Genomic DNA, 27,337 nt, shown 5'->3' on the forward strand with positions numbered 1-27,337 from the left:
TAAAGGAAAAAAAAACCTTGTCAATGTTATTGTCCTGATGGATTCTTTCAAATGCAAATTTTCCATGTCATGTAACCATATGTGTGTTAATGCTCACCTTTGACAACAAACAGGTCTAAAGTGGTGTAGGTGTTGGCAATAGCCACCACCTCTACTGTACATGCAAAGCACCAGCACCTTTCAGTTCTTCATGAGAGCAATCTCTTTTTTTTTTTTTTTTCCAGACAGAGTCTCTCTCTGTCGCCCAGCCTGGAGTGCAGTGGTGTGATCTCAGCTCACTGCAACCTCTGCCTCCCAGGTTCAAGCAATTCTCTGCCTCAGCCTCCTGAGTAGCTGGGATTACAGGTGGCTGCCACCATGCCCAGCTGATTTTTGTGTTTTTAGTAGAGATGGGGTTTCACCATCTTGGCCAGGCTGCTCTTGAACTCCTGACCTTGTGATCCACCCGCCTCAGCCTCCCAAAGTGCTGGGATTACAGACGTGAGCCACCACGCCTGGCCCGTGAGCAATTTCCTGCTGCATTTCTTGATATTTTGCAGAAGTTTTCAATAAACAATATAAATGAAAGGTAAATGGTGCAAATGAAGAAAGTTTCTGGCTATTCTGTAGCACTAAACAAACATGCGATCCTTTTTATAACACCATGGTTTGGGGATTTCATTGTAAATACACAATTATATTGAAATGAAGAGTGAAGTTTCTTCTTCTTCTGTTTAAAGTGGAAAATCAATGTGATCAGTATTTTAAATTACACATTGTTGAAGAAACAAGTAAATTACTGACTGTTTCATTTGGTTTCTAAATGGCCCTGAATGTGCTGGGTGAGCAAAAGTGGCTTAGGCAAGATTAGAGGGGATTTCTGTGACAGGGAAAGATACTATTTCTAATTACGTATTTTAACTTGCCTGGGTATCTGATTACTTCACACTTAGCAAGGAAGCATTTCATTGGCTGTTTTGTTCAAAGTGAACATACTTAAAATACATTGCATGGCTGAAAAAGAAACTCTACAACTGCATCTCAAAGACTGAGTGTGACTGAGTAAGCTGAGTAAAAAATTGGGAGAAAATTCCCCAGAAGTAAAACATATGTTTGTAACAAAACATATGAAGTATACAATTTCTCATCTATAAAGCTACGTACACTCTTTTATACTAAGTAAAAAAGAATTTTTTTTTTCTTAATAGGGTTTGGTAACTCTGTTAATATGTTTTTGTTCTTCTCAACATGACATGGGGGAAAGTAATTCTGATTATATTTTTTAATAAGGAAATTTGGGTTAACTATTTTAAGATAAAAGTTTATAATTAGGAGACATTCCACCCACAAAAAAAATATAGACTACTCAAATTATTGAGAATACAAGGAAAATATAGCCCTGTTTTGGGGAGTTCTGCTCCCAAAGAGTGAGGTAGTCTCTTTCTACTCTGGGGAACCCCAGCTGGGGCCTAACTCCAGCTGCAGTAAGCCTCTCAGTGTGAGCATTGATTCAGATGGGTAAAACAGAGACGCAAACGTAGAAATTGTTGTTCTTTCATGGAGATTTTTATGTCAGAATCTGCAATTTCTTCTCATATTTTCTTAAGTTTCTTTTGGCATGTATATTCTCTTTAACAATGCTGGGACCCTGCACGTTCTCCTTGAACTACACGTAAATCAACAATGACCTCATTCTTGTTGGCTTCAGTGTCCATGTGCATCATCCACTGCCTTTGCTTCTCCTTTATTTCCAGACCCTGATAATCTGGTTCTCTGTTCACCTCAGCGTTTCTGATAAAGGCATTATCCATCCACTTTTCTAGAAGATCCTCAGGTGGCCATGTGCCAACATGTCTCTAACACCACTCCAGCCTTCCGGCTGCTGGAGCCTTCCCTGGCTTTGCTCCCAGGGCTCCCCAGGACTCTGCCCACTTGTGCCTTCTGCAGAGAGGGTTGCCCTGACCATCACGTCTAGCCACCACCCTGCCATTTTCTACCTGTAACTCTGCTTGATTTTCGTTCATAGAACATATGAGGAAGCACTCGACCTCTGATCCCATGTCTGTTGCTCTCTGTATTAGTCTGTTCTCACACTGCTAATGAAGACATACCTGAGACTGGGCAATTTCTAAAGAAAAGGAGGTTGAATGGACTCACAGTTCCACATGGCTGGGGAGGCCTCACAATCATGGTGGAAGGTAGAGGAAGAGCAAAGTCACGTCTTACATGGCAGCAGGCAAGAATGCGTGTGCAGGGGAACTGCTCTTTATAAAACCATCAAGTCTCCTGAGGCTTATTCACTACCACAAGAGCAGTATGGGGGAAACCACCTCCATTATTCAATGATCTCCACCTGGTCCCACCCTTGACATGTGGGGATTATTGCAGTTCAAGGGGAGATTGGGGTGGGGTTACAGCCAAATCATATCACTCTCCCAGTGTCTTCCTCTAGCAGAAATCCCTGGGGCAGGACCCTTGGCTGCTTGCTCACTACCCATTCCCATTGCATAACAGCTCCCAGCAAAGGAATGACTGATGCCGGGGCCTGGCATTGAGCCAGGGATTAACAATGTTCCTTCTCCATCCCACTTTTCTTTTAATAAAAAGTTGTTCATTGGGGGAAAAAAAACAACTTGTTACAGAAATATAAGAAGCAACAACAACAAAAAACTTCCTATAGAAAACCCATGCCATGGCCGGGCGCGGTGGCTCAAGCCTGTAATCCCAGCACTTTGGGAGGCCGAGACGGGTGGATCACGAGGTCAGGAGATCGAGACCATCCTGGCTAACACGGTGAAACCCCGTCTCTATTAAGAAATACAAAAAACTAGCCGGGCGAGGTGGCGGGCACCTGTAGTCCCAGCTACTCGGGAGGCTGAGGCCGGAGAATGGCGTAAACCCGGGAGGCGGAGCTTGCAGTGAGCTGAGATCCGGCCACTGCACTCCAGCCTGGGTGACAGAGCGAGACTCTGTCTCAAAAAAAAAAAAAAAAAAAAGAAAACCCATGCCATAATTTGTGGAACCACTTTGCCTCTGATGACTTCAGCACCTCCAGATCAGTGGATCGTGGATGAGTGGATGATCGAATGACTGGATGGGTAGATGGGTGGGTGGCTGAGTGGCTGATTGGCTGAATGGGTGGGTGAATGGGTGGATGGGTGAATGGATGGTTGGCTGGCTGCATGGGTGGATGAAAACTAAGGACAAGTGGAGAAAACAAATATTTAAGATCACCCGAGGGAAATCAATTCATATTAAATGAAATCAGATCTCTAAGCTATGTGCCAAGTGAACAATATAGACTAATAACTTATCAGCTCACTTTTCAAATCGGAAATTTCACATAAAAATGGACATTTCCATTTGTTCCATTTATAAATTATATAGTTAACTAAATACAAGAAAGTTAGCTACATCTGTGAGGATGCAGATAATCCTATGCAAACAGTAGCTGGATGCCTGTTGTGAGGCCTACGCATGTTCAGAACTCAGAGCTGACTGCAGGTGTCCACGGGCGGTTGTGGGGAGCAGTCTCTGCGGTCCTCTCAAGACCTTCCTGAGGTCCTCCCATCTTTTAAAGACTGGTTTTAGTTAAAGCTTTAGAAAAAATTTATCCTAATTGACTTTTCCAGGAAACAATAAAAGTCCATATATCTGATATTTTTTTTTCTTACCTCTTGGCAAATGAGGTAAAGTAATAGCATCGTTATTTATTATGATTTAAGATGCTCAAGCATATTTAAAAAATGATGTCACTTACACTACATATGCCCTCCAGCCAGACCTTTTATTATTTTAACTATGGGATTGTTGTCTATGTTGCATGTACACTTGGACTTGGATTTTTTCCCCAGCATTTCAAACATCTTGTGCTCAGAACTGAACTCCTTCCCTGCCTCCAGCTTTCCCTGCCTCTCTGAAAGGCCTTCTCCAGACCCAATTGCATGAGTCAGGCCCAGGAAGCCATCTTTGAAAGCTCCCCTTCTCTCCGCCCTGACATTACCTGGATCCCTGTGACAAGGGACCCAACCCTCAGACTCTAGGGAGTCTGTTCTGTGTCAGCATCCTCCCTCCTTCCTCATCCTCTCTGTTCTAGCTCATCTTCTCACATTGACCTTGTCTCCCTCCAGGATATTTTTTGAGGGAGGAGAATCAATGTTTTAGATATTGTAGAAATTAAAATCTGAAGGCATTGCTCCAGTACATTGCAAGCTTCAGTTGCTTTTCACTTCACTTTCAATAAAGTAAAGAACTTTCCACAGTGGACCAGACACCAGGGATCCAGTCTGATTCCCCTGCACCTGTGGTCCTCTTCCACTGCATTGGTACTCACTAGGACCTGAACTTCAGCAGAGCTGCCTTCCTTCAGTTCCTTAAAAATGTTAACCTTCTCTGCCATAAGGCATCCCTCACGCTGCTTCTTCTGTCTGGGATACTCTGCCTCCTGCCCTGCAGGGCTCAGCTTTGATGTCACTTTCCTCTCCACCCTAGAGCAACCTTGACCCTGTCTCTGATTCTCTCTAGATTTTACGTTTTTTATATGATGACTTCATAAAGTCCCACAGTTTCTTTCATAATGTTTATCACCATTGTGATCTCTAACTATGTGTGAACTTATGTGTCCAATGTCTGCACCTCCACAAACCTCAAAGCCCATGAGTTTACTACTGTGTGCATGTCCAGATTAACACCCAATAATAGAGGGTGCTTGATTGATGGATGAATTGAGAGTGGATGGATGAGTGGTTTGGTGAATGAGTGGATGGTTGGCTGGCTGGATAGATGATTGGGTGGATAGTGGATGAGTGGATGGGTGAATGGCTGGAAGGGGTGGATGGGTAGGTGGCTGGCTGGCTGGCTGAATGGTGAATTAGTGGATGAGTGGTTGGCTGGCTGAATGGGTGGGTAGATAAGTGGATGGATGTTTGGGAGCATGGGTGCATGGCTGGCTGACTGGATGGATGGTTGGGTGGGTAGTGGATTGGCGGATGAGTGAATGGCTGGATGGGTAGATGGGTGGGTAGCTGGGTGGATGGCTGGCTGAATGGGTGGGCGAATGGGTGAATGGGTGGATGGGCAGATGGACGGCTGGCTGGATGGATGGGTAGATAAAAACCGAGGAGACATTAGAAGAAGCAGAGAAAATAAATACTTAAGATCACCCAAGGGGAATCAAACTTAACCAACTGGAAATTTAGAGAAAGACCATTCACATTTGCCCAGTTAATCTAGATAGAATCTGTGATCTTCTTTAAGTCTCTCTTTTCTTTTCTTTTTTTCCCACAAATTGAAATAATTGCTTTTTGGAAGCTTGGCAATATTTTTGGGGGGAATAGTGTAAGACAACCCAAGAGCTTAATTATTCAGAAAACACAATTTTTCTTTAATAAATAAATCTCTGCAGGTACTGATCTGGGCGTATAATCTGAGCATTCAGAGCCTTCATTTCCTTGCTGATGCTGGAGGAAACAGTGAGTATGGAAAGCCAGTTTCCACCGGTCCCTGCCTGCACGAGCAGCGCAAATGCAGGGTACCCTGCTCTTCTCCCAGAGCTGTCACTCCTGCATTATCATGCCAGCCACAGTTCAGATGCTTATCACCTACTTAGGCTTGCCACATTTTCATCTCTTACTTAGACATATTTTTTTCCCCTTGGGGGATAGTAAAGGGCATCTTCAGGCACCCTTACCTCTCATATTGAATTGTGAATTTGTCGTGGTGGATTAGATTAATCAAAATGGCCTTAGAAGAAAAATCTCCATGTGTGCGTCTCAAACTCAAACAATTTCTGTCAATTTTAAAATATAGACACTTCTTTCTGTAGACCATTCTCACATGCTGTTTTTGTATATCATGCAGTGGAATATGCATTTATCCCAGCCCTTGGTGGCTTGAACTTAAGCTACTGTTTAAATTTATACCTAGGCAGTAAAGCAAGGATTAGAAAAATACCATTAGGAGTGGAAATGGGCCAGATTTAAGTGACTTGTTTTCAGTAGGACAAAACATTTAGAGACCTGTAAAAGTTTAAAAAAATTTTTATCATCAAGCTTTAAAAGATTTTACATTTGGCAAATTTAATAAAAGCTTAGCTGAATAACAAGTGATATTACAAACCTAAAATACTAATATAAAAATAATTTGCCAAATTAAAAAATGAATTAGTTTGTTCATTTATTATTGAAATAGCTTAGTGAACACTTGCATTAATAATTTGATCCACAGCCACTTCCTTTAGCAGCAAAGAAAGAAGAATTAACTAATAGAATAACATATGGAAGAAAGATTTAAAAGATATTTGCTATCAAACAAAAATATATTTTTAATTTTCTCCATCAAAATTTGTAGAATTTTATACTTATATGTTTATTTTATCATTTGAAAGTTTCTAAAGATAAAAATGATCTTTTTACTAATTTGAAATCAATTAATATTTATTATAGAAATAATGGAGGCACACACAAAAATAAGGTAAAATCACCCACTGTCTTTTCATACATATTTCCCACACCTCAAGACTGGGATCATAATTTATAGATTTTCACTTAACAAACGGACATTTTCCTATTTTTAAATGATTTTTAATTACTTTAAGATGTACACTCCATCATCTAATAAATCACTAGCTCGTGTTCATGTTTTTTTCTATGTAAACCACAGTGAGATGAACATCTTTAGAACTCTGGTCTCTGACCCATGATTAACAAGGTCTGTATAAAAATTCCTAGAAACTGAATTGCTTGGACAACAGTATTTACATTTTTTAAAAATTTGATACATTTTGCCTAATAGTCCCTCACAAAGGTTGCCCTGATTTCTACATTTGAGCACTGTAAATGGGTATTCCTCACTAATCCCTCAACCTCATCGTCAATGGCCTTTGTAATCTCTGTAAGCTCTGACAGTTGATTGGAAAAAAGTGAAAACAAAATGTGTCCGTTCTTTCCTGAGATCATTGGCCATCTGAATATCTTTTATTAATTTATATTACTTACCATTTTTTAACATTATGGGTGCTGACCAAAAGTAAACACATACACACACACACCCCCCATTTGAATGCTGCAGTTGTTAGCACCTCACTTCTCTTCTGCATCTCTAACATATTCCTAATATCCAAATAAGTGCATGGACCTTCAGCTACATCTGTGACAGAATATTAGACTTACTCTGTGGCAATAAACAGAAAATAAAATGAAATTAGAGGAACTTTGTAAGACAAAGACACATGTCAGCAGTTATTGGACTTTAACCAGTGCAGGGATGTAAGGATTTGAGAGGAGCAGAGCACAGGCAGGACCTCACATGCATGCTAGCATTCTCCCTGAGGGCACCTTCCAAACTCTTGGTGCAGGAGACAGAGCCCCAGCAGAGAGCGGTGGTCTTGCAGGGCAGCATCCATAGGGAATAAAGATGGGGAATGCTAAGGCGACTGTGACCTCTCAGGGGAGGCTACCAGAAGAGACGGTGCTATAGAGAAGTATTCTTCAACAGAATTTGGGAGACTTTGACGAACTCAAACTGCAAGCAAGACTCCAGAGGAACTGGCAGGGAACCACAAATGGGAGGCTGAGAGCTGAGCAGGCATCTCCGTCCTGGAGAAACATTAGGATGTGCCTGGCCAGAGTGGAAGGGTTATGGAGTTGAAACTTTAGGAGGCCTGTGACCCGTCAGTGCAGCCCTGCACCATACGTAACACTGAGTGCTCTATGTTCAGAGGAAAGACAACCATGACCCTGCAGTGCATTCCTGCACCGCACACAACTCTGAGTGCTGTGTCTTGGGAGCAAAGGCAAGATGGAAATAGATCTATTGTCATTAAGCTGAAACTAAGTTTCAAAGGTGACCTGCTGGTAATCTAACAACAAAATCAAAATCTAAAGCTCCCTTCAGGAAACCAAAACCCAAACCAAAAAAAGCACAAAGTAAACTTTAGCATCTACAATGGCTCATACACACATTCTTACACATAGTCAGAGATCATTACACAGAGAAGCAAAAAAAAGTGTTTGACCATGAAGAGACAAAACAATCAATAGAAGAAGACTCAACAGAATCCAGATACTAGATTAATCAGAAAAAGACTTCAAAATAAATATGCTAAGTTAAAGATGATGGAGAAAAGAAGAAAAATGAATTAAAATATAGAGAATGTTAAAAAATAAAGTACATAAAAGGAGTCAGATGGACATTTTAGAACTGTCCAATACAGTCTTAGTCCATTTGAGTTGCAATCACAAAATAACATAAGTTGAGTGTCTTGTAAACAACAAGTATTTTTTTCTAAATAATTCTGGAGGCTGTGAAGTCCAAGATCAAGGCATCATCAGATGCAGTGTCTGGCAAGAGGTCATTCCTCATAGATGACACCTTGTAGCTGTGTCTTCATGCAGTAGAGGGTGAACAAGCTCCTTCGGGCCTAATTTATAGTGTTACTAACCCTTTATGAGGCTGGATCCCTTATAACCTCATAACCTGCACAAAAGTCCCATCTCCTATTTAGGAGTTAGGATTTCAACATAGGAATTTTGAGAATACACAACATTCAGATCATATAAAACACAATAACTAAAATATGAAGAAGAACTCCATAGCTAAGTTTAGTAGAAGATTGAACACAGAGGAAAATAGAACTAATGAACTCAAAAACACATCAACATTAAATATCTGTATTCAAACACTGAGAGATAAAAGAAACAAAAACAAAGCAAGTATAGCATGTGAGTTATATGAGACATTGTAAAAGGGTCTAACACACATATCAACAGACTATGTGCATATATTTTGCATTTGTCTATGTTTATGTGGGAGTGTGATTTAACAAGTTCATTCTAAAACTTACACAAAAATGAAAAAGATGAGGAATAGTCAAGGCATTCTTGAAAATGAAGTAGGAGAACTTGTTCTACTTGACACTAGGAATTATTCTGAGGCCAGAATGGTTCAAATGATATAATATCAGTACAAGTACAAATAGATCAATGGACCAGAATAAGGAGATTAAAAAAAATCTACACAGGCACTGACAGTTGATTTACAACAAAGATGGCACCACAGAACAATGGAGGAATGGTAATGTTTTACTCAGTGACACTTCAAGGCATTCAGGTTGCGGGGAACAAAACTTGTGCAATGGGGTCTTCTCTTTTCCATCAACAATAATTCCAGTTATCTCCACCAACCGTCTGTTTCTTTCTTTTCTTTTCCTTTTATTATCATTATATTTTTTGGTCATTCTTTCTCCAAGTGTCTATGTCTGGAAGTATGATATTTCCCTTGAAATATCTTCTAAAACATGGCATTTGGAATATCCAGTGTCCATGTGGTGTGGAATGACTGCTACCTGTGATGGTAGAAATAGATGCTTCTGTAGTCCAAGCTCAGCTGCATGGCTATCTGGAGAAACTTTCTTGCCCGTGCAAACAGACCTTTTCCACTCATCTGCAGGAAGGTGCTCCTTACAGACATCACTCACTAGCACACTGGTCACAGAACACTCCCCAAATTGTTTCATGTTGAATATCAGACATAATTCTGATTAGTGAAGATATCTCTTTAGAGGTCAGGTTTGATTTTCACGTTTCCAGCGTCTCTCCCCTGCTTCACTCGTATTTTCCTTCCATTGCTGCATTCAATACTTTCTCCCTAAGGTCTTGAATCCCATGCAATACTTGTGCACTGTCACCCTGTGAATAAAGTCCATCTTCTTCATGTGCTACCCCAGAGCCCATTTCCCTGGAACACACAACTGAGTCGTGTGTGCTATATCACTTTGCTCAACTGAGGATATTAAATGATCATGGCAAGACAAATACCATGTTGTAGTAAAGAGAATGTTAGGAATATTCCACATTAACTGTTGTCTGCCAAGTCTTCTTCAAACAGCGTCTGGCACAGGCCACTTTCAGTGAACGCTTGCTAGCTTGGTACAAATATCCAACCCCCTTCTCAGAATCAGCACAATGTCTTGTGGGAAATGATCTCTGTCTTCCAAGATGAGTAGCCTCTGTAGGGGAATGACAAATACAAAAGGGTCCAGCTGTGTCCTTTTCCTGTCTTGAGGTGGCCACGTGATCATGGTGACAGTCACGTGATCTGAGCTCAGCCAATGAGATCCTTCTGGGACTTTGCATCATGAACTCGTGACGTCAGGTATGAAGGAAGAGCTAGAGATGATTCTTTGCAATGGACACATGTAGCCGAACCATTTCCTGCTACTAGGCTGTGGCTGTGGCTTCTACATTCCAGTCCTGTGGCATAGCTATGAATTTTGTGTGTGTGTGTGTGTGCGGGGCGGGTGGGGACAGAGTCTTGCTATGTCACACAGGCTGGAGTGCAATGGCGTTATCTCAGCTCACTGCAACCTCTACCTCCCAGGTTCAAGTGATTCTCCTGCCTCAGACTTCCGAATAGCTGGGATTACAGGTGTGCACCACCATGGCCGGCTGATTTTTTATTTTTGGTAGAGACAGGGTTTCACCACGTGGGTCAGTCTGGTCTGGAATTCCCGACCTCATGATCCATCCACCTCGGCCTCCCAAAGTGCTGGGATTATAGGTGTGAGCCACCTCGCCGGGTCTGCTGTGAAACTTTTGAGTCAACTTCCCAACACGTTTACTGTAAAGTCCCTTTGTACAGTCTCTGTTGCTTGCAAAAAAGGAATCCCAAGTGATCAATCCCATGTAACCCTCCTTGAGGCAGTTGGAAATCTAAAAACCACCACTTAAAAGTTCACTTATTTACAATGAACATCATATATGAACAAGTATGCCCTCTGAGCACTTTTCCGTAAGTTTTTGAAACCACTATTTGTATGGTTTTTCTGTGATCTGTCACATTGGAAATAAGATTTCAAATTAGGTTTGTTTCAACTGATTTCTTATTTACTAACCCATACAGTGTAAACAACATGTATTTGAAGAAATGTAGTCTAACTGGTATTTCGCATTTTATAATTCTGTCCCATTTATAATGAACTCATCACTATGTAAATTTTAGTGTGCCTTATTTTTCTCCTTTCTGAAACTGGGCCAATATTTTATGTGTCTGTCGATGTGGCTGTTTTACTTTCTCCAGGACTTCTTAAATATTTTAGAAAATCTGTGATTGCAATTGGGTCTTTGAAAAAACAAGGAAACAAAACAAAATGTAAACATTGCCTACAACTTATTTTCCTGGAAATCATCTTAGATTGGCTAACACATTTAATTTCTCCTCAAACACTTTTCTTTATACTGCTATTCCTACATTGAACACTATGACTTTTCTTAGAAAAAATGGATTTCTAGGGGAAGCTGGTTGTGTAGGAGTTTGCAGTCACCATTCGGTTTCCCAAGGAGTGGCCCTATCTGTCCTTTCTTTGTTCTTCTAACCACAGTTGAGTTGTATAGACATTTTGGAGGTTAGCTTTCACATTTTGTGATGAATAGATCTAATCTTTTTGCTTTTAAACCCCCTTAGAACCAAGGAAACCTTTAAAAATAACAAATAATTGCTAAAAACCTAGCAATAAGTTCCAAACTGAGGTTTGCTGTCACATTCATCATGCATGCCAAGGGAATCCTTTAGGAATGAAACTTGAATTACTCCAGTTAAAGAGAGGAAATAGAAATATGAAACTGCATCACTGGACAATCATGCCAGTACTTAATCTTCTCAGTGTTAGAATGGAAACATGACTGGAAATTAGTTGTTTCATTTTATTTTTCTATGAAATCTAATGTTATCAATAAGTGGTTTTCTTGTTCTGAATTTCATGGTTTAGCAATCTTTAGTGCCAGAATTATTTTTCCTTAGGAGTGTGGACATAGGTGCTATTGTTAATTTGTTAAATATTAAAGGTAATTTTAGCCCATTTTAAAAAGATAATGTTTGGAAAACCACAGCATTTCAATCTGTTAGTAAATTTTTGTGCTCTGAAACTGTAACTGAATAAATGGGCATAGCAATCCTAAAAGTGCTGATTATGTTCTACAAAAGCCTTTTCTTTGTGGAAATAATGAAAACAAACCTGGACCTAACTAGATTTTGAGAACTCTATCACTTTTATATCTTTCCTGAGCAATCAAGTGAATGATTCCTTCATGCCCTTGGATGAAGCATCTAGTATATTCCTCAAAGAAGCTAAAAAAATTTACATCCTTACGAGATTTTTACAAGACTCTGGCCTGTGACATGGCCAGCTCCGGCAGTTGAATAGTGAGAAAATGGACTTAACTACCATCACAGCGATTACTGAAATACAGATAGCCACATCCCCTTGACACTTGGAACATTTCTGTCCAACTAAACTTCAGTAGCAATTTATTCAGAGAGTAATTTAAAATAAATACAAAATAAATACATATAAAAGAGAGATAATTCCATACACAAGCAAATATTTTCATTTGGTCTTCGTAGCTGCTCATATCTTAAATACATATACAAAGATGAAAGGTCAAATCAGGAAGTTTTTCTTAAGAAGTAATTAAATTGCACTTTGGGAGGCCGAGGCGGGTGGATCGCAAGGTCAGGAGATTGAAACCATCCTGGCTAACACGGTGAAACCCCATCTCTACTAAAAGTACGAAAAATTAGCCGGGCATGTAGTCGGGAGGCTGAGGCAGGAGAATGGTGTGAACCCGGAAGGCGGAGCTTGCAGTGAGCCAAGATCGCGCCACTGCACTCCAGCCTGGGTGACAGAGCAAGACTCCGTCTCAAAAAAAAAAAAAAAAAAAAAAAGCAATTAAATTAAATATATGAAATGGAAGAACCTGGTTATAAGGGAAAAGCCCTATCGTTATTCCAAAAACAAATTTGCAGTTTCTCCCATGAGCCTGCTCACCTACCTTATTCTCTGCAAGATCAGCTGCTTCTGAAACCCTGTCACATTTTGGTGAGTTCTTTACTTTTCTTTTTGACAAATATTACATTAGTAAAGTTTCAACTTGGATTGTATGATAACTCAGCAATGAAAGAACTTGTATTTTTAAAGGAAACTAACACATAAAACATACATAATAAAAAACAAACTATACATTTGGTTCCTAATGTGATTACAGAATTTAGTCCTGCATCTTGATGAAATAATTTTGACAAGGTAACCCTGGCTAACACAGTGAAAACTCCATCTCTACTAAAAATACAAAAAAAAAAAAAAAAAAAAATTAGCCAGGCATGGTGGCACACACATGTAGTCCCAGCTACTCGGGAGACTGAGGCAGGAGAATCACTTGAACCTGGGAAGTGGAGGTTGCAGTGAGCTGAGATTGCGCCACTGCACTCTAGCCTGGGCAACAGAGCAAGACTCCATCTCAAAAATAAATAACAATAAAAATAAAATAAAAGTAACAGCAGAACATGTCATGAGTACCAGATCGTTTAACCAAGTAAAATGGAAATAAATCTTTAGGACAGAACAGACAAAGCATAGAGGGTAGCATTTAGGTACCCCCGAATCCTGCAATGGTGGGTACTTAGGATGAGTCATGCCATTTCTCAAGCAAGGTTCACTGTCGTGTTCCCACATGGCATTTTATCAAAGGTTTCCACCTGCCAACTCAGAAATCCAAATTAACGAGAACCCAGCTCTTACCATCACCCCCTCTTCTGGTTGTTGGAGGGGGGAATGGTATACATGGATTGGGATTAATGTTTAAACTTCAAATAATACAAATATATCTTTTATTGAGACAGACTATTATGCTTTTATTGAGACAGACTATTATGCTTCTAGAGACTTCTGGTACTGATCATGACAATAGGCTCCAGTTCTCAAATGAGGTCAAAGATTTTGTGAAATATAGATGCTTCATCATGTCAAAAAGGATCGTAATGGCTACATCATCTACTCCGGGTAGAATAGTCATAACGTTTAATTTATCCCTGCCTGTAGAGAACACGTAGCCATATTCCAACTCTGCAAGCGCTTACTAAGGAGAGAAAAGAGGAGTATGATACAGTATATACATCCTTCACAAGGTTTTCCTTGGGCAGATGTGTTACTAAGGTCTCAGCAGGAAGCAGGTGGCACCTACAAGTTGGGTATATCTGGACAACGGAACTTTGGTCAGCACTTGAAAGAAATGAGCAATCAAGCCCCAGAAAGACATAAGAAAACTTAAAAACATATTACTTAAGTGAAAAATCATCAATCCAAAAAGGTTACCTACTGTGTGGTTCCAATTATATCACATCCTGGAAATGATGAAACTATGGAGACAGTAGCAAGGTCATTGGTTACCAGGGGTTAGGGGGAAGGGAGGGATGAGTTGGCAGAGCTCAGGTGATTTTTAGGGTAGTGAAATTATTCTGCATGAATTGATAGTGATGAATACATGTCATGATATATTTATCAAAACCCATAGCTTGTACACCACCAAGAGTGAACCCTGATGTGGCTGTGGACTCTAGGTGACTGATGTATCAATAGAGGTTCATTGATTGTAACTAATGGACCACTCTGGTGGGGAGTGCTCATAATGGGGGAGGCTGTGCATGTGGGGGTGTATTAGTTCATTTTCATACTGCTACAAAGAAATATCCAAGACTGGGTAATTTTTATATATATAAAGAGGTTTAATGGACTCACAGTCCCACGTGGCTGGGGGGGCCTTACAATCATGGTGGAAGGCAAAGGAAGAGCAAAGGCATGTTTTACATGGCAGCAGGCAAGAGAGTGTGTGCAGGGTAGCTGCCCTTTATAAAACCATCAGATCTCGTGAGACTTATTCACTACCATGAGAACATCGTGGGAAAGACCCTCCCCCATGAACCTTCCACCAGGTTCCTCCAATGACATGAGGGAATTATGGGAGCTAAAATTCAAGATGAGATTTGGGTGGGGACACAGCAAAACCTTATCAGGGGGATAGGAGGTATATGGAAAAATCTCTATTTTTTCAATTTTGCTGTAGAATTATTACTGCTCCAATAAATAAAGTGTAAGCATAACCAACCAAAAACACAAAGCAAAACAATAATCCCACAAAGGTGTGAGAGCAGAGACAGGAGAGTATATTCTGGGGAGTAGCTACTGGAAGCAGAGCAGGGTGGTGTGGGGATGCTGTCACATGTTCCTGTCCTTATCTGCCAAGATCTGCCTCATGGCCCCTGTGCCATAGAGCTCTGCCCATTTCAATAAATACAGGCAATGAAGATTTCACCAGGAGAAGAGAGGGAGGGGGAACTGTGGATGAGTACTCAGGGTCCTCTTTACAAAATGAGCAACACAGTGTGAGTATTTAATTATGGGGCCCCTGTTCTCTCACCAGTCTGTTGTAAAGGGCCTACCTCATGGGACTGTTTGAATGAGATGGTGCACATGAAATGTTTGAAAAGCACCTGCCCTCATTAGGTCCTCCATGAGGTTTGTTATGATCATTATTACTAAAATTCCAACCTGGCTGAAGCACGGAATGTGCCATCTGTGGTGGGAGAAAACCCAGACATGACAGATTTTAAAAGGCTTTGCTGTGGCATGGGACCAGGGAGAAGAGGAGGAGAGGTGTTTGGCCTGGCATGAGGTGGGCTCATCTGGAAGGGCTGGCAGGGGGAGCTGAGGAGGGCTAGTAGGGCTGTGGTGAGGCAGTAGGGGAGTGGCGAGGCTGGAGAGGTGCTATGGGATGGTATGGCAGTGAGAGAGAGGCTCTGCTCCCAGTAAGATGGGAACATGAGGCAGAGGGAGGAGGCAGAGGAGGACGGACTCTCATCTTGAGTGACTGCTGATTGCCATGCTTTTAACTAACAGAGAAGTCAAGGAGACCATTGGCAAATAAGGTAATGAGTTTGGTCTGCGCTTCATCAAGTTCTGCTGTCCTGAGAAAGAATTTTCCACATGCAGTCCCTGAACTGCAAACCAAATCCACACCCTCTAGTGATTGCTCCTGGCAGAATGTTCCAAACCCTACAGCTCTAAATTGAGGGCCCAGCACATGCCGAGCCACACACAGAATGTGTAGGGAAACCAGGAGTGGCTGTATGGTGTGTGCATTGTTCAGTGCTGTGAGGTCCATCCCCAGGCAATTTTCATTTACTCCTCCTGACCTTTACCTGAGTTGGGCTAAGTTATCATAAAGTTGGGGAGACATGCAACACGCCCAGCCCTGCTGCACTCAGACAATGGGCCCAGATCTTTCTCTCTAATGGTACGGTAGCAGATGCTCTGAAATCAGCATTTGATGAAATGTGTTGTTATTAAGGCAGAGAAGATTCCTCTAGTAATTGCAGATTATCACGCACACCCTTGAGGTTTATTTTAACAATAACCACATAGGGTACTTTCTCAGTAGATTTAGGAGTAATAATGGAGCCCTAGAAAAATGGGTTACCAACAATTTAAAATAAAGGATTTACTTCTATAGTGTCTCGTGTGGATCCAAATTAGTATTCTGTGCTCATCTTGGGCATGGAGGGAGTCGAAGTCTTTCATGTGTAAAACCTGATGATCAAGGGCAGATCTTTTACTAGCCCCGGCATCGGATGGAAAGGAGGCTTCACATACGGTTTCATCACTGTAAGACCATGGGAAAAAGATCTTCACTGCCTTTGACTTCATTACAGCACCGTGACATTTTTGACACTTTTAAAAATGAAAATAGAAATGTTTTAAGATTCAAGCTGTCATTAAACCATATGTTTTATTTGGATGAAATGTTATCCTTCCAGTGGGGAAAAAAACACTTTCAGAATTTTCACCCCCTGATTCCAGATTGGATAGAGTTAGTAGGAAAACAGTCAGTCATCTTTGAATAATTGACTTTATTCAAAATAAGCTTCTGGAATGTTTGGGTAAAGGGAAGGTTGGACTATGACTACTATCCAAATTAAAGTTAAAAGAGTTATTCCAGTCCCCCCAAATAATGCTTTCTTTTAAAAACAAAACAAAACAACAGCAATAAAAAAACACCACATTGTCACTGCCATGATGCTTCGTGAATCTCCAGAGTCCGGATGTCTCAGAATGGCTAACATCTAAGATGTGATGAACTCCATATTGCTGGCCATATCACGGTGTCCTAGTATGCCCAGATTTCCACAACAAAATGCTATAGACTGGGTGAGCAAAACAACAAAAACCTTACAAAATCTAAAAACAACTAACAAAATCTAACAAACATGTTAGAGGCTGGAAGTCCCAGATCTGGGACTCAGCATAGTTGGTTGCTGGGGAGGGCTCTCTTTCTGGCTTGCAGATGGTCACCTTTTGGCTGTGTCCTCACATGATGGAGAGAGAGAGCAAACTAGCTCTCTGGTTTCTTTCCGTAAGCATGCAAATTCCATCAAGAGGACCGCACTCTCATGACCTTATCTAACATTAATCACCTCCCAAAGGCCCAATCTCCAAATACCATCACATTTGTAGTTAGAACTTCAATATATACGTTGAAAACGTACACGGAGGAAAACAATTCTATCCATAGCATTTGACCCTTGGTCCACCAAAATGCATGTCCTTCTCATATGCAAAATACATTCATTCCATTGCAACAGACCCCAAGGTTTTAACATGTTCCAGCATCAACTCTAAAGTCTGAGGTCAATCTAAATATCTAAATCATATGGTGAGACTCCACATTCAATTCATTCTACAGAAAACTTTCTCTCCAGCTGTGAACGTGTGAAACCATACACATTATGTGCGTCCAAAATACAATGATGAGCCAGGCATAGGCTAGGAATTTTCATTCCAAATGAGAGAAGTAGGAAAGAAGGAAGAAGTGATGGGTCCCAGGCAAGTCTAAAACAATGAGGCAAAATCCATCAGATTTTAAGGCTTGAGGATGATCCTTCCTGGTTCAATATTCTGTCCTCCAGGTCCACTAGGGCTGCAGGTGAGGTCCTTCCCCCAAAGCTCTGTTGGGGGATCCCACACCCACAGCTACAGGTAAAAGCACTTAGGCAGAGCCCTGATGACCTCTGAATCACCTTCAAGGTCATTTGTTTCTCATGTCCTTCATGGCTTGTAGATGCTGTCATTTCCTCATGTCCTCATATGGCTGAGAAATAGAGAGCCAGAGAGCCAGCCAGAGCAAGACAAAGAGAGAGGGAGAGAGAGAGAGAGGGACAGAGAGAGAGAGAGAGAGAGAGAGAGAGCACTAGTCAGAGAGTGCTCTCTCGTGTCTCTTCTTACAAGGGCAAAAATCTCATCACAAATGCTATGCCTTCATGACCTCATCTTTGTTTGATCACCTCCCAAAGGCTCCATATCCAAATATCCTCACATCTGGAGTTAGGGTTTCAACATATGAATGGTGGGAAGGGGCATAATTTAGTTCATAGCAGATGAAGAAAAAAATTGGTTTTTAAACTGGAAATTTGTCATCATGCAAACAGACTCTCTGAAGTCTTCCTGGATACACTTTTTGGTTGTCTTTAACGGACTGTGAATGACAGGTCTCCAGAGTATGACTAGATCTTTACAAAGTGCTTCCTTCACGGGAGAACACTGAGCACAGAGACAAGCTTATCTAAAGAGACTTAAGTCTGGATCTGGGTTGAAACAGTTCAGATTAATAATATATGGCACAAATAATATATCATATTTTATCCCTACAGCATAAATGTTACCGTGTGTGATATTTTCTAATCCATCTCCTTTCACAATCTATTAAGCAATATGGATCTTGGAAGGGATTGAAACCAATGATGTACAGAAATGACTAAGTCGTTTGAGATGAAACCATATAAAAATGCTTAACTAATTCCATTGAGCTTTTCCCTTCCTATTGAGCATGTAAGTATCACAGAGTAAAGCAAAAATTTATTAAATGTTCAAAAGTTCTTATTTGTGACTTTGGCAATGGGGTCAAGCATATGGCATATTATCCTCTTCCCTAAGAACCTTTTATTCTAATATGCTGGTGAGAAAAGTTTAGTATGCAATAGAAAACAATAAAGCTGAATGTAATTTGCAATTGAAGTGGATGGATTAATAATTTGGCTTTAATCTATATCATAGACGTTGGGTAGGAGGAAGGATATGCCTGTTAGACCTGCAAGAGCCCATCACCATATTTTTCTAGAGTAAATGTTAGGAAATTAGAAATAGTTTTGTTTTCGTTTGTTTTTGTTTTTGTTTTGTTGTGTTTTGTTTTTGAAAGGGAGTCTTGCTCTGTGTCCCAGGCTGAAGTACAGTAGCACGATCTCGGCTCACTGAAACCTCCACTTCCTGGGTTCAAGTGATTCTCCTGCCTCAGTCTCCTGAGTAGCTGGGATTATAGGCATGCACCACCATGCCCAGCTAATTTTTGTATTTTTAGTCGAGACAGGGTTTCACTATGTTGGTCAGGCTGGTTTCGAACTCCTGACCTCGTGATCCACCTGGCTCGGCCTCCCAAAGTGCTGGGATTATAGGCATGAGCCACCACGCCCGGCCTAGAAATAGTTTTAAATAGTATTATTTAATGGCTATTAACATATATTTGTAATACATTGCCGTACAATTAGAATGTGTATTGTAATTTAATGTATTATACTATTAACAATAATAGTAACAATTATAATGGAAGTGCTTCTGCAGGCAGCAGAGGGATCAGGAGAAGCCAGCGTTGGGGTTTGGGGGCTGTTGGGCTCAGAGGAATGGGGAGCTGGTGGCTCTTTCTCAGGGACTTTCATGCTCTTCTTGCTTGTATACAGAGTGACAGTGTCAAAAACTTGATCATCTTATCTGTGGCTTGGCACTCGCTGGAAAGAGGATTGTCTTGGAGAGTGGCCCTCCATCCCGTTTCCCTTTCTTTGATGTCATGAAGAGCAGTGTGTCTGTCCTTCATGGGCAGCCAACCCTGTTTGTGCCCTAGACCTCGCCCCTCTCTCCCTGTCAAGAACATTTCTCCAACAACATTTCTTCTCCTTCCCAGGTCTCCCTTCTCTTACTCTCTCCTGCATTGTTCCATCCGCAAGTATCCATGCTAATGCCACAGCCATGCTGGCTTCATATGAGCAAATAATTCTTGACATACAGTCTTTTCATTTCCTTACTTCAAAGCATGCTATATTGTGGAAGAAATGTCTAGTGATTCAGGATGCCAGAATGACCTATCTGTCTGTCTGTCTATCTGTCTATCTATCTATCTATCTATCTATCTATCTATCTATCTATCTATCTGTCTGTCTGTCTCTCTGTCTATCTATCTGTCTATCATCTATCTATCTACCTATCTATCTCTGTCTCCTATCTATCTATCTATCTATCTATCTATCTATCTATCTATCTATCTGTCTGTCTGTCTGTCTGTCTGTCTGCCTGTCTGTCTGTCTATCATCTATCTATCTACCTATCTATCTCTGTCTCCTATCTATCTATCTATCTATCTATCTATCTATCTATCTATCTATCTATCTATCTATCTATCTATCTATCATCTATCTATCTATCTTCTTTCTTCTATCTATCTATCTGAATTTCTACCTCAGAAAATTAAATAGTCATAATATTTGGGCAAATTCACTTTCAAACTTTTCCACATATATTCAGTGTATATACTTATAAATAATACATAAATATTATTACTTTTGGAGACATTGGGACAATAGAGATACTTTAAATACTCTTTGATCACTCCCAAAAATCTGGTTCACTCTACCTGTTTCCAAATGTATCTACCGTTACAAATAGCCACACCATTTTTAATGCTTTTATATACACATTCATGAAAAATTGAGAGCATTGATTTGTGTTTTTAAACATAAACAGCATTACACTATATTTGTGACTCTGCAGTTTGCTTTTGCATACAATGGTATGTTTTTAAAGATCTTTCCATATTTGTAACATATGAATCATATGTCTTCTTTTATCTTTTGAATATATCACCCTCTATTTACCCTTCTCTCAAAATGACTATTCAATCACTTTATGTATATTTTTTCAGATAATATAGATTTGAATATTTCTGTAATATAGCCAAAGCAGAATTGATGGATTATAGGGAATGTACAACTGTAAGTTTAGTAGAAACTGCCAGAGTATTTCCAGGGTGGCCGGATTTGTGTTTATGCTTCAATATTATTGGTAACAGACAACCTCAAAGCATGAGACACTTTTAACAGCACACGTGAATTGCATGCTGGCACATCTGCAGGTTGGCAGCAGTGACGAGTCTTGGCTGGGCATGGATGGATTCAGATTTGCTTCAGCGTCTACACTTCGGGGTTCAGGATTCACCGGTCATGGTCACGTAACATGCTGTTCTTGTGGACTCTCCTACATGTGGCAGAGGGGAAGGGAGACTGTCAATGTCCCTGTGACTTCAGCCTGATTCCAATCAGGAGATAAGACACATGGCCAAGTCCAACACCAGTGGAAAGGAGCAAAACACTCATCAATTGGCAAAGGACAGTGGTGAATGGTTCTGATGGGCAGGGGTGCAGACCCACGTGCCCTGCGGTTGTGGAACCTGTCCTCCCAGCTGCACCGTGGGAGCAGCTGTTTCATGCAACGCCCAGTGGTGTCATCGTGACTCCCCTATTGCAATACGATGAGGGGAAATGCACCCTTTCTCATTATGGTTAATGCTTCTCTGCTTGCTAATAAGGCTGGGTTTCTTTCTATATGTGCATTGGTCATGAGTGCATATGCCTTATTATTCTGCAAATTTGCTAGAAAGTGTATTTTGTCCATTTTTCCCATTGGTGTGTGCCCGTCTATTTACAGTGGAGGTTTATCTCCTAACCGATTAGTCTATTGAGGGCGCCATTTTTTTTTATGCTTGAAACATCCCTAACCTCTCTCCAGCTGTTCCTTGACTTTCACTTTAAGGTATCTTGTCACAGAGGAATTTTTAATTTTGATGTGGTTATAATTTTATCCTTTTTTTTAGAACTTGATTGAAAGGTCTCCTCAATCTATGACTGTGAAGATAATGTTTTATTTGCTTGTATGTATTTCAGGCTTGTTTTTCTGATCTGGGACTCAGTGCTTCCTTTCCATTTTATTTGTGGTGTGAAACATGTGGGTTTTAGGATGATGGATGGCTGACTGTCCCTGCTTCCTCTGCTGATGTGCACTACCCGGTCTTTCCGTTCCTCTTGTGCTTTGAAATGGTGATTACCTCAGACCCCAGCTTTGGATACGTTTGGGTCCCCTTGTCCTCTCTAGTCCCTTCTTTTCATGTGTCTATTAGCCCGCGAAATGTCAGTGTTGCTATCTTAGTAGCTTGTTGATGTGCCTTGATAACTGGTAGAACAAGTCACTCCCTCCCTGTCATCTTACTGTTCTCAAATTGGATCTGTGACTTCTGGCTTCTGCCAGGGAGATAAAGAGCTGGAAGGATTGTTGCTCCCACCCATAAATAAGAAAAAGCTAGATAATCTCCCAAAACATAATTTTAGCGTTCCTGTCACAGAACTGACGTCTTATGACAGACAGCCAACTGACCTAAAATATACGGAAACACCGGTGCTTCCACAGCAGTGTTTATTTGAAGAAAGGAGAAGAAAAAACAAATCAGATCCACATTATAGAAACAGCACTGGCCTGACACTGAACAATTAAGTTGCTTCTCATTATTCATGGTACTTATGCTCTGTGGAGTCACTGTGAACCCTGAATCAGATCTTCATTTTACAAAGAGCATGGGCCAGGTCCCCGGACTAGGGACAGTGTCAGGACCGATGGATGCAAATGTGTAGGCAGAGTAGCATGGTGGATTGAAAGACTGACACACAGGGGAGATAGCTAGGGGTACAGTGGGGTCCATGCCTGTTGCCTGGAGGGGAAGGGACAGCATTGGGCAGGGAGAGGCTGAGTTGCTGTGCAGCCCAGCAAAGGTCTTGGCAAACTCCACAGAGACTTGTGCAGCTGAGACAATCTGAAAGATTGTCCCCTGTTCTGAGGAGGTAGCCTGGTCTTTATGGCCAAGGCAATCCTCAAAAGAAACTGCCCATCCAAAAATTAAGGAGCAATTTCTCCCCTTTAAACTGTCCAAGGTATTCTTCCTCCAAAGTTAAGTTTTGGTCTGCTGAGGGTCAGCACTAGGAAATGAAAGGACTCAGCTGGGCGTGATGACTCACGCCTGTAATCCCAGCACTCTGGGAGGCCGAGATGGTGGCTCACCTGAGGTCCAGACCATCCTGGCCAACATGGTGAAACTCCATCTCTACTAAAAATACAAAAATTTACCAGACGTGGTGACGGGCACCTGCAGTCCCAGTTACTCAGGAAGACAGGAGAATCGCTTAAACCCAGGAAGCAGAGGTTGCAGTGAGCTGAGATCACGCCATTGCACTCCAGCTTGGGCTACAGAGTAAGACTCCATCCCCTCCCCCCACCAAAAAAGAAGAAGAAGAGATAAAAGGACTCCCACATGGGAAGCACAGGGTTAAGCTGACCTTGTAACAGCACGAGTTGCATAATGTGCACGTGGAGACAAAAGCATTTGGTGACTGTGCCTACCTCATGCCCGTGTTAGATCAGAGAACAGTGAATCAAGAGCATGGGTCTCACATGTATTTCATTCCCCTTTTCTGCACTTTACCATTTATGGCTTGAGCACATTTGCTTTCTCGAGTGAACTGTGCAGCTGCAGGTGTCCCTTGTCTTTCTTAGGTGACTCTTCAGGAACCACGCCCAGAGGTGCCACAGAAACTTCTAAGATGTCACCATCTAAGAAGGAAAAATAAAGAAAAGAGACCAAGGACAATTTATAAAAACTATTTCAGTGATATAAGAGCGAGTTTTTTTTTTACTATAAATCTTCCCACTCAAATTATTTACTGGACAGGCGTCAGGGGTGCTGTCATGCATCACTGTGTCTTTTCTGAATGGCCTCAGGATTGTATAATAAAAATGATTTTAAAATTTCAATGTGACAGAAACCTCAAGTTTATAATAATTCAGGAATTCATTGAAATGCGTTTCGATGGAGCCCCACATCCCCAAGCACTCTGCCCTTGGTGCACTACTGGACTTTTCAAACATGGCTGGCCACTGAGAGAACATGCACCTGCTCACCTGAGCCCTGGGGGACTGGAATAGCAGCAAGGCCTTCCTTCACAGGCTAAAAATCAAGTTCACATTTTTGGGAAAATAAGAGGGAAAACCAATTTCAGAATGTCTGAATCACCTTTATATGGTTTTAGATGGTAAAATCGTCTCTAGGAGTGTTTTCTGAATTTTAGTTGGTGAAGGTACCAGTACGCCCATTCTTCACTGAGCACTTAGAGTGTGTCTGACACTGTTTTAAACGAAGGAGACCTGGGCTCTTTTAGGAATGGAGGACGGTATTGTGGAGGGGGGTGACACACAGGAAGGACACCGAACAAATAAGTTTCTTCTCATTTTCTGTGATACTTATGCTCGAGAAGGCCACTGTGAACCTCAAATCAGTGTGTCCTGAGTCACTGCTCCTGGGAGAAGCATAGGGGCAATTTCCTGTGAGTCTCTGGTCACAACATGTTTGTCAACCTATTAATACATAACCTTAATCTGTGTGTGTTTCTGTTTGAGGACACCTCATTGAATACTGTTGATTCACTGACACAAAAATGTGACATTATGCACCAAAGATGGCAGAAAGAGCCTGTCTTTATGGGATGAGCTGAAACAGGAAGTCAGAGTGAGCCCTTCCCAGATGAGCTGGGGACGTGCCAGTCAGATGACTCACATTTGTCACCACTCTGCAGAAGAACATGTCCCCAAGTGGCAGGAAGGTGCCTGAAGTATTGATTTGAGGGTTAAAATAACTTCTAATGAGCAGGCAAATCTGCACACAGTTTGGATGGACTGTGCAAGGGCAATCCAGGCACAGACTGTGTTGCTACTCAGATCAGTTCTCTGGCGTTTGAAACAGACAGAGACCCTGTGGACGTCCAGAAGGTCCTCCAATGATGCCGTTCTGCTCAACGTGGTTTCTTTACAACGTTGTTTCTTTACAATTTTGTTTCTTTATGAGAAACAAAATCCATCCCCGACCAGGGCCCCTGTGTGTGGTTTGCAGGTTCTCCCTGTGTTGGCATTGGGTTTCCTCTCAGTCCTTCAGTTCCCTCTCGAATTCCAAAGCTGTGCAGGTTCCGTTCATCAGAGTCTCCATGGCCCCAGAGTCTCCCACCCACATGACTGTGGGTGCCGGTGGGTAACCCTGCCATGGGACAGCGTCTGTCCAGGCCGGGGTCCGCCTTGTGCCTGAGGTGCCAGAATGGGCTCCGGCCACCCGCGATGCTGAACTGGAACAAGCGTGTAAACAATGATCTCACTTGTTTTTATTAATGTTTCTTAAATGTATGCATTGCTCACATTTATTTCAATGTTTAATATCAGACGTGTTTGGGTTCTTTACTTAGCCATTTGGTGATGTTTCTGTGACCAGAAATGCACTCTTAGAAACTGAACTCTTGTTTATGTCACCTAGCCTATGGGAAAATTCATTTCATTCTATGTTGTTTTGCTTAAAGTCTATGTTTCCGAGACCCTATGGACAACGTTAAGCAAGGCCTAACCTTTCTGGGAATAACTGGCTTGTTTATTTTGAAATGTTGGCTCAAGTAAAACATTCCGTGTGTAGTTACACTTGGGGTGTCTGGGCTTCCGCTTTCTAGAGTATGTGCACATGTGGCTAAAGCAGTGGATAGGACCTCGATCAACCCGTGGGGAGAGGAGCGTGTGTCCTGACCTTCTGAGGGTTTGTGCTAAGGGACAACTGCACCGTCCCCAAAACAAGACACAATTTAAAGCCACAAGAGACAACAGGCACCATCTCTCTCTGAGCCCCTACATTTCAAATACATACAATACGGTAAAGGGGTGTGTGAGCTTCCTGAGCACTGAGAGTGCCACTGTGGGTCCCATACGCCTCCTCCTTCATCCTGAGCGCAATGATGGTTTTTCTGGAGGAGGCTCCAGTGCCAGCCACACTGGCTCCAGATTTCAGGGCTACGTTTAGCTCTACCTTCGTCCTTCACTCTGAACGACTCTCTATCTCATGTTTATTACTTTAAATAAATTTAATACTCCAAGAGTCACCAAAGCAGCACATTCTTTTCTAAATTCATTCCACATAGGATTTATTACATGGAAACTTTAGCTTTTTATACTCCAGCAGAAGAAAAGCAGCTAAATGTCTCTCCTATATATCAGGTCAATAGCTTTTAGTTTTTATTGAATTTTTAAATCTTATCTTCTAAAATCAAAGTGCTGGCGAAATCACCACCCTTTTAATTGATTACTTGGAACAGTTGCATTATGTAACATCACAAAACATTAACACGAATCACTCTAACAATATCAGACAGGAACTCAGCATTCAGAATAACTCTGTAATTTTAAAAATATTAAAATAAAGTCTAATTCCCAGTAAATCTGTGCTGGAAGACAAATTGTAGCAAACTCAGGATCAGTTTCTATTTTTTTTTCTATTTTCACACAAGCAGAAATGTACGACAAGTATGAAGACAGGAAAAAATAGCATTAAAAATGTTAGTGTACATTGAAAATGTAGTCATATTTGACAAACACTTATTATGCACTTAAAGCATCTGAAGTTATGAAGTGAAATAATGCATGCACCCTTCTTGCTCAGCATTCGCTTCATAAAAGAGAGAGACTTGCAAACATAGAACCATCTATCTATTGAATACATGTTTTCTGGGAGATAAAATATAATTCTTACACAAGCACCAAAACATACAGTGACAGTATATGGTAATGCAAACATAACACTGATTACATTAAGGTGGCCCAGGGCCTAGAATCTCTGTGGAATTTGAGGTTGGTGAGGACGTCCACTACCTATTACTGACAACCTGCATAGAGGAACAAGACCCAGGGCGAGCCGTTCGCAGAAATGCCATGCGTGCTCCCGGCTGAGCTCTACTGTACCTAATTTTAGGTTGTTTTCCCTCATTATTTTCTCCATGATGGCCACATGTGCAGGGGAAAGAAAAAATTCCTGTAAGCGGGGCTTCAAGGCGAATGGGTGAGCTAGGAGTTGTGGGAGGCCGCTGTTGACTGAGGACGTGGATGGAGACGCAGAATCCCTGGAGGGCCCTCCTGCCCGCCCTGCACCCCACTCACAGCCTTTGAGGTTGGCTCCCTAGTGGGGGTGATTTAATAATTATGTGAAAATAGCAGCTGCACAATGATTGGATGATTTCTCCTCAACTGTGTTACTTCAGAGGCAGTAACTGAGAAGCAGTTCCTACAGCAGACATTCACACTGTTACGGTTGGAACTCTGCATCCACCCCCAAAAAGAAATATCAGAATCCTAACCCCCAGGACCTCAGAATGTGACTTCATTTGGAAATAAAGTCTCGGCCCTTGCAGATGTGATGGCTTAAGGTGAGGTCACCGAGTTGTGTTCTAATACAATACGACAGGTGTCCCTGTGAACAGAGACACCCACACAGGGAGTGCTCCACGTGAAGACAGAGATTGGACTCATCCT

This window comes from Macaca mulatta, chromosome 6 (genome assembly GCF_049350105.2).
Source record: "Macaca mulatta isolate MMU2019108-1 chromosome 6, T2T-MMU8v2.0, whole genome shotgun sequence".
NCBI classification, from domain to species: domain Eukaryota; kingdom Metazoa; phylum Chordata; class Mammalia; order Primates; family Cercopithecidae; genus Macaca; species Macaca mulatta.